Source organism: Rattus norvegicus, chromosome 9, assembly GCF_021556685.1.
Source record: "Rattus norvegicus strain SHRSP/BbbUtx chromosome 9, alternate assembly SHRSP_T2T, whole genome shotgun sequence".
In the NCBI taxonomy this organism is placed as follows: domain Eukaryota; kingdom Metazoa; phylum Chordata; class Mammalia; order Rodentia; family Muridae; genus Rattus; species Rattus norvegicus.
Window position 1 is genome coordinate 94,960,120 of NC_141542.1, and position 15,720 is coordinate 94,975,839.

At 43.8% G+C, this 15,720-nt stretch overlaps 1 protein-coding gene across 2 annotated transcripts in view; it reads left to right on the plus strand.

The window, feature by feature from the left end:
* The window catches only part of Sgpp2 (sphingosine-1-phosphate phosphatase 2), a 119,562-nt gene that overhangs the window by 90,068 nt on the left and 13,774 nt on the right, over nucleotides 1-15,720 (plus strand).

The window sequence follows — 15,720 nt, forward strand, 5'->3', positions numbered from 1 at the left end:
ACAAACAGGATGATTTGAGAAACCCTAGAGCCTGAGTAAAGCCTGCTGTAGCAATCCTATGAATCCTATGGGGACATTGAGGAGAGAGGTGGAGAGTCCCTGGAAGTCCACAGGCCAGGTAGTCTGGTGTAGGTACCCCAAAACCAAGACACTGTCTCAAACAAGGTAGAAGGCCAGGACTGATACCCAGGTTGTCCCCTAACCTGCAGGCATGTACCATGCACACATAGGTGCACCCTCTCAAACACACACACACACACACACACACACACACACACATACATACACACCACACACACACATGCACACCACATACATGGGTACAAACACACACACACACACACAAGCATGTACACCACACACATATGCACATATACACTCACCACACACACACACACACACACACACAAGCATGTACACCACACACATATGCACATATACACTCACCACACACACACACACACACACACACACACACACACACACACCCCTGAACAGCATCGGTTGTAAGGTGGAAGATTCTGTGGGAACATGAATGTGTTCTTGAGGTGACTCCTGCTTTATATTAGTGGTCCTTGGTACAGAGAAAAGAATGACTTCTTTTGCTGGACCTTCTTCTCATCAGATATGAATGTCTTGCTGTCCAGGCCAAGGTTTTGTTGACAAGCCCCAGTTAGATTCCTGAGCAGCCCTACATAAAGCATGGAGAGCCAGCTGCAAGCCCGCGTAGCGATTGCACCATCCTTGCCAAAACAGCTCTACCCCTGTCTCAGAGAAGAGCCTTCCTATAACCAACGTAGGCAGGACGCTAGCCCTTCCCTCCCACACCTCTGACATCTAAGTAGTCACCATGGTGAGTCAATCCTGACCCTTACATTTGCCCTCGCCCCACTGACAGGATTTTATTTCTAATTACCTGTTCCATGCACAAAGAAATTGCTCTCTGATGCAGGGTGTGCACAATGACACAACCCCATCTGGGTTGGGCAGCTATAAGATGCCTTTAGGGACCTTAGGCATGCCTTATGGAGATGTCAGCACTGTTATACCAAACATGGAAATAAAACACAGGGTCACCACTGCCATCCTTGGCTGGCTGATGGCACCGTACCAGGGCCATCCTACCTCTAAGTTCACCAGTCAAGAGAGGACAACACATCAAGGTTCCTTCCTGCCTCGGGCAGTTCATTTTGAGTCTTACATTTCCCATTTGCTACAGCAACGCACCGATGTTCGACTCATTTTTCTCCCTTGGTGTTTAATTTCATGTTCTCTCAGTTTGGAGAATAAATCACTTATAACAATATGGAGGCCAAGGAGGAAGGAATGGAAGGAAAAGGAGAAGAGAGACGTTGTGTAGAGTAGTTCGTACACAACTACTTCACTCAGCTGAACATCAAGGACCAGAAGTATTGTCTGTGAAGAAGGTATCTGTCTTTACAATGTCACTCTTGGTGTGTCCTATCGCTTAAAGGCTCTGGGATCAAAACTTGGACATATGTAGGTGAGATTTGGGTTGGACCCGATGCTCCTTTAGCTGTGGGATGGGGTCCAAATGCAAAAGATGAGATCCTGTGGGCCACAAAGGAGTGCCCAGGACAGAGACCAGCATGAACCCAAGGAGGTCAAGCAACATCTGATCACCATCTGCCTGGTCGGGAACGCCACTAACAGGTACCTCTTCAACCCAGTTTAAACCTAAAGAAAATGCATTGACTTCTGTAGCCACAGAAAAAGGAGGCTCTGGTAGCCACTGGGAGAGAGGCCTGACATCCGGACCCTCTGAAAGTGCCTATGTCTTCCCTGCCAGCTCATCTCTGCTTGTTTCTCTCTGTGTTGCTTCATGCTGTCTGACTATTCTTTACCCTGAAGTCAGAGCCTGGGAACTCTAGGCTTAGATTGCTTCACTTCCCCTCCTTAAAGGACGCCTGTGATGAGAGTTTCAGGAAGCATCTTATTGAACCGTGACTCTCTCTGCTGCGTCACCAGGCTAAGGGCCATCTGTGATTAGGACAGCTGGCTTAGGAGCCAGCCTGTGTAGGCAGGGCTAGCTCTTGGCAGTAGGGTCAGGGTTAGAGCCGTCATACCTAAGCAGGGGTGGGTCTCCCAAGTCAAGGGCAAAGTCTAGTGTGGCATTTTCCTGCTCTGTCAGAGGCTCAGAAAATAAACACAGCGCAATGTCTGTGCCTGTGCAGAAGGCAGGGCAGACTGTATTATCTGTGATAACCCAAGTGACATAACTGCACAGGGCCAATGAGCGATGAAGCAGTATCCAAGTGTTTTAACATCAAAGCCAGCCCGGCACTGTTGTTGGAGGACCAGCAAGCATGAGAACTGTGAACCAATGGTGGACAGTTCCTTATTTTGACTTGACCCAGCTGAAATGCTGCTGTTTTAAATTGTCCTCAAGTTGTTTGATCTGTGGGCAATTATGTAGATATTAGGTTTTATTTGCTTACTTCTCCCTACCCCATCCCCAAGAAAGTTTTAGTTTTGGTTGGAGTTGGAGGACGTTGAAAAGGATTGTCAAATACTAAATTATCTGCAGACCATAGGAGCTATGTTCTGGTCAACAGTATTCCGGGCGTGTTTTTCAAGTTGCTTGAAACCACTTATAAAAAGAGAAAGAACTTACTTTAAAGTACCTCACTTAATCCTAGGAAAGACCCAATTACAGCGTGAATCAGTTCCCACCAAGCCCAACTCTCCGTTATACCATTAGATACGTCTGTTTGTGAGATGAAAAAGGACTTTGGTCCCATTTCTGAGTCTCTGTGGGAAGGTCTGTTGTCTCTCCTTACCTGGGGGACAGATATTTTTATCCTTTTGTAAAAATAGAGAATTATTTTTGGCTTCAAAAGTTATAAGTGTTCATGGTACTTCAATCTCTGTTGTTTATGAAGTTTTAGGTTATTCGGGTTTTTTCTTCCGTTAAGACGGAAAAAAAAAATTCCGTAACCAGGAGACATCCAGTCAGCCATTGTTGGGGATGATGAGAAGGTAAACTGAAGGCATTTTAACAAAAGTTAGGGTTTAGCACAATTTCCAGCAAGAGCCGCCCGTGGTGTGTAACCCTAACAACAAACAGACAAACTAATTTTTTTTTTAATGTTCCTTTTTCAATACTGTTCCCAAAGCCACAACTGTGGCACAGCTTTCTGTTCAGTACATGTGGGGCGAGCAGGCTCCTGGAAGTGCCTTGACCCTGGGAAGAAAACGGGCAGGAGCCCAGGGTGGAAGGTTGGGAGCCGGCTCTCTGAACGCGGGGCTCCAGTTAGAGGTAGTCTAAGGATGCTGAGACAAACCTCAGAGGTAACTATTGGGAAACACGCAGTTCATGGCCACGAGAAGGCCACAGGTGCTTTTTAGGCTCTGTATTACGTGACTATTGTAGGTTCCTTTGTATTTTCAGGGATGCTTTAAAAATAATAAAAGAGGGGCCTGAGAGACAGCTCTGAAGTTAGGCGCCACTGATGACTTGAGTTCATACTGAACCTGCATCCTGTTAGCATCTTCTGAGGAGACCGTGCAACCTGTGGCGTAGGCGTGCGCTTGGATCTGGGCAGCCTGTGACACTAGGCTGTGACTCCTTTGAGGATAAGAGTCTTTTTTGTTTGCTTTTCCTTGCCATCGCCTTTGCCCTAGTTCCCAGCTGGATTCCTGGCACTGGGTTCCCAGCTCACTGGATTGCCACCAGTATCAACAGATTACCATCTGCCTATCTATTTTTTTCCCAACTATTTCTTTGCAATTTATTGAGTCAGACTAGAGGGTCTGAGATCATCAGATCACAGAGTCCTTTTTTTTCTTCAGCAAAAAATCATTTTGTTTTGCTTATTAGAATAATCTCTATCTTGTATGAATATAAAACGGAAAGCATCATACGGTAGCAAATACTGAGTCAGCATGGAGGCCCGTATATAACTCTCTAAGAGTAGAGGGTGGCAGGTTTAGTGACCTTGGAGTGAGGTGTAGGGAATGATAATTTTAGCTGTCTGGGAAACCAATGCTCTCCTCTCTCTCTCTTTCCTTCCCTCTCTCCCCCTCCTCACTCCCCCCTCCTCTCCCTCTTCCCTTCCCTCCCTCCCCACATGCTATCTCCATGTCCCTAGCACTAGGCCATGCTTAGCTTTTTACATGGGTTCTAGGATCTGAGCTTGGGTTCTTGTAGTAGGACAGCAAGCACTTTACCCACTGGCATAGCTCCCCAAAACCAGCTCTTAGGAGGGAAGGACATCTCAGAAGAGGTCCTCAGGACATTCCAGGTACATGTCATCTAATCAGCGGGATGACAGAGCAGCTGGGAGCAGGGAAGGACATTACACGTCTTCTTGTGGGCCACCTGGTCCTTGGATGAGAGTGTGTGGGCCATACCTAGAGATCAGCGGAAGATTGGTACCATGCGTTAGGATGAGGTGCATGGGGTCTAATTCTACAACCCTCACTTTGGGGGTTCAAGCAAGAAAAAAAATTACAAAGCATTTGTTATGGGTGTGACACATACAGATGTGTGAAATCATACTTGTGCAGTTCAGAAATCTTCTAGCAAAGAATGTATACTAGGCTGCATGTAAACATTACCCATGTCAGGAGGCTACAAGTCCTTGAGGCCTCATCTCTGCATTTCCCTAAAGGCACCGCTGCCCCGGTCATCAACACCGTCCACTTGTGTAATGGCGTGTACTAACCGGGAGCTCACTGGCGCGAGTTTCACTTTCCCTTAAGCTTGTCAGTCAGCCCCTAATTGCCTGTAGCTTCATGTTCATCCGCGGCATTCATTAGTAGTGGAAGTTTCAAGACCAGGCCTTGCTATATCACCCGCCCTGGCTTCAAACTCTAGGGATCAAGCAATCCTCCACCCTCAGCCTCCTTGCCGTGTCCGGCAGAGTTTGTCATAGTATTCAACTATGTGAAGACATTCCACTGTTCCTTCGTTAGTGACATACATTTGGGTCGCTCCCAGTGAGATGGTTATAGACAGTACCACTTTGAACTTCCCTTCACACCCTTTAGTGCAGATACATGGGTTTTATCTGAGTGTGAATGCAGGAGACAGGGCGTCTCATAGGTGAGTGAGTGTTCATCTTTGAGATCAGCCATTGGGTGGTGTCAGTTCCTGCTCTCGCTGGAAGCGTATGGCAGTCCCCTCCTTCACTGTCTCCTCATCTTATCACCCCATGAGACGTCTCGGTATCTGATTTGATTTTGGTTTCTCTGAGTGATGGTGTCTTTTCAACCCCCGTTATATGTTTACTGGCTATTAGATATCTCTTTCTTTGTGAGATCCCTCCCCCATTTTAACTGGATCACTTGTCTTTTTACTGGTAGTTATCAATAGACTGCTAGCTAAGTGTTTTATTAATTCTGCTTTGTAGCTTGTGTGTTTTTTAACTCGTTTATTGGCAGTTTTTGGTGAGAATTTTGAAATCTCAGTGGAGCCCCATTCCTGAATCTTTAGCTGATAGTTACAGTTCTGTGTCCTAAGATATTTTTCTGCATACCACAAATCATGAAAATATTATTTTATATCTATGACGACTTAATTGTTTTACTTTGCTTACTTATATCTGTGTTCCTTTTGTGACTTTTGTTTTATATGAATGCCCAGTCCCCTGTGCGCTTGGGAGCATTGTCCTTTGTGCACATAGGGAAGGCTCATCCTCACAGTAAATTATGTGACGACTTACATTCTCTCTGTATATACATACCATGCTCTGTCTCTCTAACGTCTTGCCACAACCACTGTTCTGTAAGACTTGACGGCAGGTGGTGAAGGCCTTGCGGCCTCTCCGTTGCTCGTCTGGGCTCTCAGTGTTTCCATATTAACTTTGCACCCAGTGCAGCTTGTCATTTTCTCCACTGCTGGGCTCTTACTGAGATTAAATGAGTGGGTATTGTCTCGAGAGAACCGGCACCCTGCATTGCTGAGCCTTCTTGCCCATGCGTGTATTCAGATCTTTGCTTTTTCTCAGGACCATTGTAGTTTTCTGTCATGGATGTTACATATCATATATTACATGGCACAGCAGATGTATTATATATAAGTATTTATAGTATTATAAGTATTTATAAGTATTGCTCTAAGTCAGCCATCCTCAACCTGTGGGTTGCAACCCCTTTGGGGTCTGAATGACCCTGTCACAGGGGTAGCATATCAGATATCCTGCACATCAGATATTTACACTATGATTCATGATAGTGTCAAAATCACAGGTAATGAAATAGCAACGAAATAATTGTATGGCTGGGAGTTACAAGATGAAGAACTCTATTAAAGGGTTGCAGCATTGGGAAGGTTGATAATCACTGTTCTGATCGTATTAGCTGCCCCAGAGGATAGTCCACCACAACCTTCTGAGGGAAGGCCTATTTCTATCCCATTCTTCCAAATGATGAGACCTTAAAGAAAGTGATCAGAACTCTCTGTGACCGAGATGTCCAGCCTTACCACAGAAGGAGCATGGCCATCTATACATCTTCCTGGCACTCTGTAAAGCAAGATGTCAGAAATCTGGCTTTCAAATAGAGGGAGGCCTGCACAGTACTCTCTTGGGGAGCTTAGCTTTTGCTCATAAACCCAACATCTAGGGCACAAGCCGGCATTCCCCCAGGAGCATGGAGAAAAGACAACGTTAGACTTCTTCTTCCTCCAGGTGTGAACAGTTGTGACACCAGGGCCACCAAGAACTCACAGACTCCCCTTTTACATTTGTGTGCACAGTATCACCATATCAGAGTCCACTTCCAGACATGACCTTTTCAGTGCATTCTGGAGATTTTATTCTCTTGTGTGTTTCACAGAAGAAAGTGGGAGGCCCCACCATGCTGCATAAATATGACTCTGCGATATCCTCTGTAGTCTAGCAAGTTGAGGTGGACTTGGTCACTCACCAATGTGCCCCTTGTCCCTCAGCATCGTCTGAGAGTTTGTTAGACATGCAGTCTCAGGTCCCACCTGGACCCTGTGTCATTGGGAGCTGCATTCACGGCGTCCCTGTGGGGTTCTTACATGAGGTACAGTCTAGAAAGCAGTCCATATGCATCACATCCCTGACAAGACAGAGGCGATACCAATTACACACAGCCTGCAGGGACCTGCAGGATACGTACACCACAAGGAACATGACTCCGCTCTGTTTTCTGGTTACTCAGAGGCCCTGCTGCCCACCCAGGCTCAAGAGAGATGACCTAAGGGTCTGACGGGGTCTTTTGTTCAGTCTCCCCCTGTACCTGCCAATCTCATGAGCCCCTCAGCAGTTGTCAGAGATGATGATAAAACCCGCCTGGAAACATGTCTGAGCTGTTGTCATAATCCTCCTGGCCTGCCAAGCCTTACTGTTCACCACAGATAGACTGCCCGCACACACGGGAATTTGAGGTGGGGAGTTTGAGGAGGTTCATGATCAACAACTGCTGGGACTTGTTATACTCTGTGGAGCCAAGAGGAGCAAGTGATGATTTTCTAAATGGGGCTAGGTATGGGTACAGTTTAGAAATAGATATTACCCCAATAGATTCCTAGTTGATACTGAGAGCATACAAAGCTATAATAAACCTGATTATATAATGTCCCTAAGAACCAGTGCCTGTCCACCTTTTAGTGCACTCGTACCATTTAAAGGACGTATCTTGGGTTGGAGAGAGGAATCGAGGGTGAAATACCTGTGTAAGAATGGAGACCCAGGGGTTGGGGATTTAGCTCAGTGGTAGAGCGCTTGCCTAAGAATGGAGACCCAAGTTCCGACCTCCAGTGCACACAGAAGCCAGGGCAGTAGCACACGCCCATGGGCCCAGGGCTGATGAGGCAGAGAGAGCAGAATCCCAAAAGTTGGCAGCAAGCTTAGCGTCAGTGACATACCCTATCTCTAAAGTTAAAGTGAGAGGCCTAGAGAGATGGCACAGCACTCAAGACCGAGTACTACTCTTCCAGAGGATTGGGTTCCCACAATGCATGTTGGTTGGTCCACAACCACCTGTAATGCCAGCTTCAGGAACCCAACACCCTCTTCTGATGCACACACATGCACACACACACACTCATACACACACACTCACACACTCACACACACACACTCACACACACTCACACTCACACACTCACACTCACACACACTCACACACACCCTCACACACTCACACTCACACACTCACACTCACACACACTCACACACACCCTCACACACTCACACACACTCACACTCACACACACTCACACACTCACACACACTCACATTCACACACACTCACACACACTCACACACACACACTCACACACACTCACATTCACACACACTCACACACACTCACACACACTCACATTCACACACACTCACACACACTCACACTCACACACTCACACTCACACACACTCACACTCACACACACTCACATTCACACACTCACACACACTCACACACTCACACACACTCACACTCACACACACCCTCACACGCTCACACACACTCACACTCACACTCACACACACTCACACACTCACACTCACACACACACACTCACATTTATACACACACACATACTCACACACACACTCACACTCACACACACATAAATAAGTAATAAGAAGATCATATATAAATAAACATAGATTCTGTTTGAATGAACTCTATTCAAATATCTCTTATTAGAACATACTCAACCATCAGCTAGTTTTACCTACAACTGTCTCATCTGAATAGCATCAAAATCAACTACTTATTAGAGCATCTTCTTTAACCTTTCCAAATGATGTCCTCCAAATACAAAATGAACATAAAACCAAATGTTTTCTTATTAATGTTTTTATAATATTTGCTTTTATTCTATGTGTAGAATATTGGCTTGCATGTATGTGTGTGTACCACATCTGTCCCTGGTACTGCAGAGGCTTGAAGGGGACATCGGGTCCCCAAAACTGGAGTTGCGAATGGCTGAGAACTGCCATGCGGTCCTCTGTAAGAGCACCCAGTGCTTTGAATAGCTGAGCCATCTCACCAGCTCTGGGTGAGAGACTGTTCAATTCATCGTAACATGGTTTTGCCAGCAAGCTTTAAGGAAGGAATCAACAGATCTTCTCAGAAGTAATAAATACATTATGGCCGCTGGGCTATGCATGAAGTGGGTTCCAGATGCTACTGAGTCTCAAAGGCTCTGATCTTTGGCAGAATAATTTCATTTTTTAATTAATTTTTTCTCTTATTAAAAAAATATACTTTTTCTCACATAATATATCCTGACTATGGTTTTCCCTCCAATGACTCCTCCCAGTTCTTCCCTTCCTCCCTCCCACCTGTACCCCACCCCCTTTCTGTCTCTCATTAGGAAATAGACTTCATGAAAGGAATAATAATAAATTATAAGATAATTAAATAAAATAAAAACTAAAACATCAGAAATGGAGAAAACAAACGAACAAACAAACCCAGAAGAAAAACAGCCCAAGAAAATGCATAAGACACAGAGAACCACTTGTTCACATACTTAAGAATCCCATCAAAACACTAAACTGGAAGTCATAATATACATGCAGTGGGCCAGTAAGGTAAAAAGAGAGAAGAATATATATGTATTATGTATGTGTGTATATATGTATGTATATATATGTAGATTATACATCTAAATAAATCAGACTATGTAAAAATATATAAAATCATACATATGTATACACACACACACATCAGACAAAATTTGAAAAGAGGGAGCTCCGGCACAACACCGTGAGACAAGGAAACTCCGTAGTTACTTTTTAGCTTGCTTGGTGTTGATCATCTACTGCCAAGCATGCATCCCACCCTTAAGAGTAGTTTGTTCCCCCAGACAGACTCCCTTGGAGAAAACTATATTTTCATCTGCAAGTGGTTATCAAATGCAGATAGCGTCTGGGTTAGGGATGGAGGCATGCATCCACTTTTCCTTTCAGCTCTAGGACCGTGCATGTGTCTAGCACAGGCCCGTGCATGTGTCTGTGAGATTATGGGAGCTTTGCTCGTGCTGATTTAAAGGGCCCTGTTTCCTTGGCGTACTCCATCCCCTCTGGCCCTTATGTGCTTTCTGCCTCTTCTTTTTTTTTTTTTTATTTTTATTTTTTTTTCTTATGGGTGTTCCCCTCCCAACCCTCCCCCCATTGCCGCCCTCCCCCCATGGACTAGTTCACTGGGGGTTCAGTCTTAGCAGGACCCAGGGCTTCCCCTTCCACTGGTGCTCTTACTACGATATTCATTGCTACCTATGGGGTCAGAGTCCAGGGTCAGTCCATGTATAGTCTTTAGGTAGTGGCTTAGTCCCTGGAAGCTCTGGTTGCTTGGCATTGTTGTACTTTTGGGGTCTCGAGCCCCTTCAAGCTCTTCCAGTTCTTTCTCTGATTCCTTCAATAGAGGACCTATTCTCAGTTCAGTGGTTTGCTGCTGGCATTCGCCTCTGTATTTGCTGTATTCTGGCTGTGTCTTTCAGGAGCGATCTACATCCGGCTCCTGTCGGTCTGCACTTCTTTGCTTCATCCATCTTGTCTAATTGGGTGGCTGTATATGTATGGGCCACATGTGGGGCAGGCTCTGAATGGGTGTTCCTTAAGTCTCTGTTTTAATCTTTGCCTCTCCCTTCCCTGCCAAGGGTATTCTTTTTCCTCATTTAAAGAAGGAGTGAAGCATTCACATTTTGATCATCCGTCTTGAGTTTCGTTTGTTCTAGGGATCTAGGGTAATTCAAGCATTTGGGCTAATAGCCACTTATCAATGAGTGCATACCATGTATGTCTTTCTGTGTTTGGGTTAGCTCACTCAGGATGATATTTTCCAGTTCCAACCATTTGCCTACGAATTTCATAAAGTCGTTGTTTTTGATAGCTGAGTAATATTCCATTGTGTAGATGTACCACATTTTCTGTATCCATTCCTCTGTTGAAGGGCATCTGGGTTCTTTCCAGTTTCTGGCTATTATAAATAAGGCTGCGATGAACATAGTGGAGCACGTGTCTCTTTTATATGTTGAGGCATCTTTTGGGTATATGCCCAAGAGAGGTATAGCTGGATCCTCAGGCAGTTCAATGTCCAATTTTCTGAGGAACCTCCAGACTGATTTCCAGAATGGTTTTACCAGTCTGCAATCCCACCAACAATGGAGGAGTGTTCCTCTTTCTCCACATCCTCGCCAGCATCTGCTGTCACCTGAGTTTTTGATCTTAGCCATTCTCACTGGTGTGAGGTGAAATCTCAGGGTTGTTTTGATTTGCATTTCCCTTATGACTAAAGATGTTGAACATTTCTTTAGGTGTTTCTCAGCCATTCGGCATTCCTCAGCTGTGAATTCTTTGTTTAGCTCTGAACCCCATTTTTTAATAGGTTTATTTGTTTCCCTGCGGTCTAACTTCTTGAGTTCTTTGTATATTTTGGATATAAGGCCTCTATCTGTTGTAGGATTGGTAAAGATATTTTCCCAATCTGTTGGTTGCCGTTTTGTCCTAACCACAGTGTCCTTTGCCTTACAGAAGCTTTGCACTTTTATGAGATCCCATTTGTCGATTCTTGATCTTAGAGCATAAGCCATTGGTGTTTTGTTCAGGAAATTTTTTCCAGTGCCCATGTGTTCCAGATGTTTCCCTAGTTTTTCTTCTATTAGTTTGAGTGTGTCTGGTTTGATGTGGAGGTCCTTGATCCACTTGGACTTAAGCTTTGTACAGGGTGATAAGCATGGATCGATCTGCATTCTTCTACATGTTGACCTCCAGTTGAACCAGCACCATTTGCTGAAAATGCTATCTTTTTTCCATTGGATGGTTTTGGCTCCTTTGTCAAAAATCAAGTGACCATAGGTGTGTGGGTTCATTTCTGGGTCTTCAATTCTATTCCATTGGTCTATCTGTCTGTCTCTGTACCAATACCATGCAGTTTTTATCACTATTGCTCTGTAATACTGCTTGAGTTCAGGGATAGTGATTCCCCCTGAAGTCCTTTTATTGTTGAGGATAGCTTTAGCTATCCTGGGTTTTTTGTTATTCCAGATGAATTTGCAAATTGTTCTGTCTAATTCTTTGAAGAATTGGATTGGTATTTTGATGGGGATTGCATTGAATCTGTAGATTGCTTTTGGTAAAATGGCCATTTTTACTATATTAATCCTGCCAATCCATGAGCATGGGAGATCTTTCCATCTTCTGAGGTCTTCTTCAATTTCTTTCCTCAGTGTCTTGAAGTTCTTATTGTACAGATCTTTTACTTGCTTGGTTAAAGTCACACCGAGGTACTTTATATTATTTGGGTCTATTATGAAGGGTGTCGTTTCCCTAATTTCTTTCTCGGCTTGTTTCTCTTTTGTATAGAGGAAGGCAACTGATTTATTTGAGTTAATTTTATACCCAGCCACTTTGCTGAAGTTGTTTATCAGCTTTAGTAGTTCTCTGGTGGAACTTTTGGGATCACTTAAATATACTATCATGTCATCTGCAAATAGTGATATTTTGACCTCTTCTTTTCCGATCTGTATCCCTTTGATCTCCTTTTGTTGTCTGATTGCTCTGGCTAGAACTTCAAGAACTATATTGAATAAGTAGGGAGAGAGTGGGCAGCCTTGTCTAGTCCCTGATTTTAGTGGGATTGCTTCAAGTTTCTCTCCATTTAGTTTAATGTTAGCAACTGGTTTTCTGTATATGGCTTTTACTATGTTTAGGTATGGGCCTTGAATTCCTATTCTTTCCAGGACTTTTATCATGAAGGGGTGTTGAATTTTGTCAAATGCTTTCTCAGCATCTAATGAAATGATCATGTGGTTCTGTTCTTTCAGTTTGTTTATATAATGGATCACGTTGATGGTTTTCCGTATATTAAACCATCCCTGCATGCCTGGGATGAAGCCTACTTGATCATGGTGGATGATTGTTTTGATGTGCTCTTGAATTCGGTTTGCCAGAATTTTATTGAGTATTTTTGCGTCGATATTCATAAGGGAAATTGGTCTGAAGTTCTCTTTCTTTGTTGTGTCTTTGTGTGGTTTAGGTATAAGAGTAATTGTGGCTTCGTAGAAGGAATTCGGTAGGGCTCCATCTGTTTCAATTTTGTGGAATAGTTTGGATAATATTGGTATGAGGTCTTCTATGAAGGTTTGATAGAATTCTGCACTAAACCCGTCTGGACCTGGGCTCTTTTTGGTTGGGAGACCTTTAATGACTGCTTCTATTTCCTTAGGAGTTATGGGGTTGTTTAACTGGTTTATCTGTTCCTGATTTAACTTCGATACCTGGTATCTGTCTAGGAAATTGTCCATTTCCTGAAGATTTTCAAATTTTGTTGAATATAGGTTTTTATAGTAAGATCTGATGATTTTTTGAATTTCCTCTGAATCTGTAGTTATGTCTCCCTTTTCATTTCTGATTTTGTTAATTTGGACGCACTCTCTGTGTCCTCTCGTTAGTCTGGCTAAGGGTTTATCTATCTTGTTGATTTTCTCAAAGAACCAACTTTTGGTTCTGTTGATTCTTTCTATGGTCCTTTTTGTTTCTACTTGGTTGATTTCAGCTCTGAGTTTGATTATTTCCTGCCTTCTACTCCTCCTGGGTGTATTTGCTTCTTTTTGTTCTAGAGTTTTTAGGTGTACTGTCAAGCTGCTGACATATGCTCTTTCCTGTTTCTTTCTGCAGGCACTCAGCGCTATGAGTTTTCCTCTTAGCACAGCTTTCATTGTGTCCCATAAGTTTGGGTATGTTGTATCTTCATTTTCATTAAATTCTAAAAAGTTTTTAATTTCTTTCTTTATTTCTTCCTTGACCAGGTTATCATTGAGTAGAGCATTGTTCAATTTCCACGTATATGTGGGCATTCTTCCCTTATTGTTATTGAAGACCAGTTTTAGGCCGTGGTGGTCTGATAGCACGCATGGGATTATTTCTATCTTTCTGTACCTGTTGAGGCCCGTTTTTTGACAAATTATATGGTCAATTTTGGAGAAAGTACCATGAGGAGCTGAGAAGAAGGTATATCCTTTTGCTTTAGGATAGAATGTTCTATAAATATCCGTTAAGTCCATTTGGCTCATGACTTCTCTTAGTCTGTCGACATCACTGTTTAATATCTGTTTCCATGATCTGTCCATTGATGAGAGTGGGGTGTTGAAATCTCCCACTATTATTGTGTGAGGTGCAATGTGTGTTTTGAGCTTTAGTAAGGTTTCTTTTACATATGTAGGTGCCCTTGTATTTGGGGCACAGATATTTAGGATTGAGAGTTCATCTTGGTGGATTTTTCCTTTGATGAATATGAAGTGTCCTTCCTTATCTTTTTTGATGACTTTTAGTTGGAAATTGATTTTATTTGATATTAGAATGGCTACTCCAGCTTGCTTCTTCTGACCATTTGCTTGGAATGTTGTTTTCCAGCCTTTCACTCTGAGGTAGTGTCTGTCTTTGTCTCTGAGGTGTGTTTCCTGTAGGCAGCAGAATGCAGGGTCCTCGTTGCGTATCCAGTTTGTTAATCTATGTCTTTTTATTGGGGAGTTGAGGCCATTGATATTGAGAGATATTAAGGAATAGTGATTATTGTTTCCCTTTATATTCATATTTGGATGTGAGGTTATGTTTGTGTGCTTTCATTCTCTTTGTTTTGTTGCCAAGACGATTAGTTTCTTGCTTCTTCTAGGGTATAGCTTGCCTCCTTATGTTGGGCTTTACCATTTATTATCTTTTGTAGTGCTGGATTTGTAGAAATATATTGTGTAAATTTGGTTTTGTCATGGAATATCTTGGTTTCTCCATCAATGTTAATTGAGAGTTTTGCTGGATACAGTAACCTGGGCTGGCATTTGTGTTCTCTTAGGGTCTGTATGACATCAGTCCAGGATCTTCTGGCCTTCATAGTTTCTGGCGAGAAGTCTGGTGTGATTCTGATAGGTCTTCCTTTATATGTTACTTGACCTTTTTCCCTTACTGCTTTTAATATTCTTTCTTTATTTTGTGCGTTTGGTGTTTTGACTATTATGTGACGGGAGGTGTTTCTTTTCTGGTCCAATCTATTTGGAGTTCTGTAGGCTTCTTGTATGCCTATGGGTATCTCTTTTTTTAGGTTAGGGAAGTTTTCTTCTATGATTTTGTTGAAGATATTTACTGGTCCTTTGAGCTGGGAGTCTTCACTCTCTTCTATACCTATTATCCTTAGGTTTGATCTTCTCATTGAGTCCTGGATTTCCTGTATGTTTTGGACCAGTAGCTTTTTCAACCTTGATTGAGTCCTGGATTTCCTGTATGTTTTGGACCAGTAGCTTTTTCAACCGCCTGGTCAGGTGGGCACTCCTGAGGCTGCAGAGCGGAAGAGACCACCAACACTGCTCACCCCTGCCCACATCCCTGGCCCAAGAGGAAACTGTATAAGGCCTCTGGGCTCCCGTGGGGGAGGGCCCAGGAGCGGCAGGACCCCTGCCTGAGACACAGCCGGAACCTGAAAGAAACAGACCGGATAAATAGTTCTCTGCACCCAAATCCCGTGGGAGGGAGAGCTAAACCTTCAGAGAGGCAGACAAGCCTGGGAAACCAGAAGAGACTGCTCCCTGCACACACATCTCGGTCGCCAGAGGAAAAAGCCAAAGACCATCTGGAACCCTGGTGCACTGAAGCTCCCGGAAGGGGCGGCACAGGTCTTCCTGGTTGCTGCCACTGCAGAGAGCCCCTGGGCAGCACCCCACGAGCGAACTTGAGCCTCAGGACCACAGGTAAGACCAAATTTTCTGCTGCAAGAAAGCTGCCTG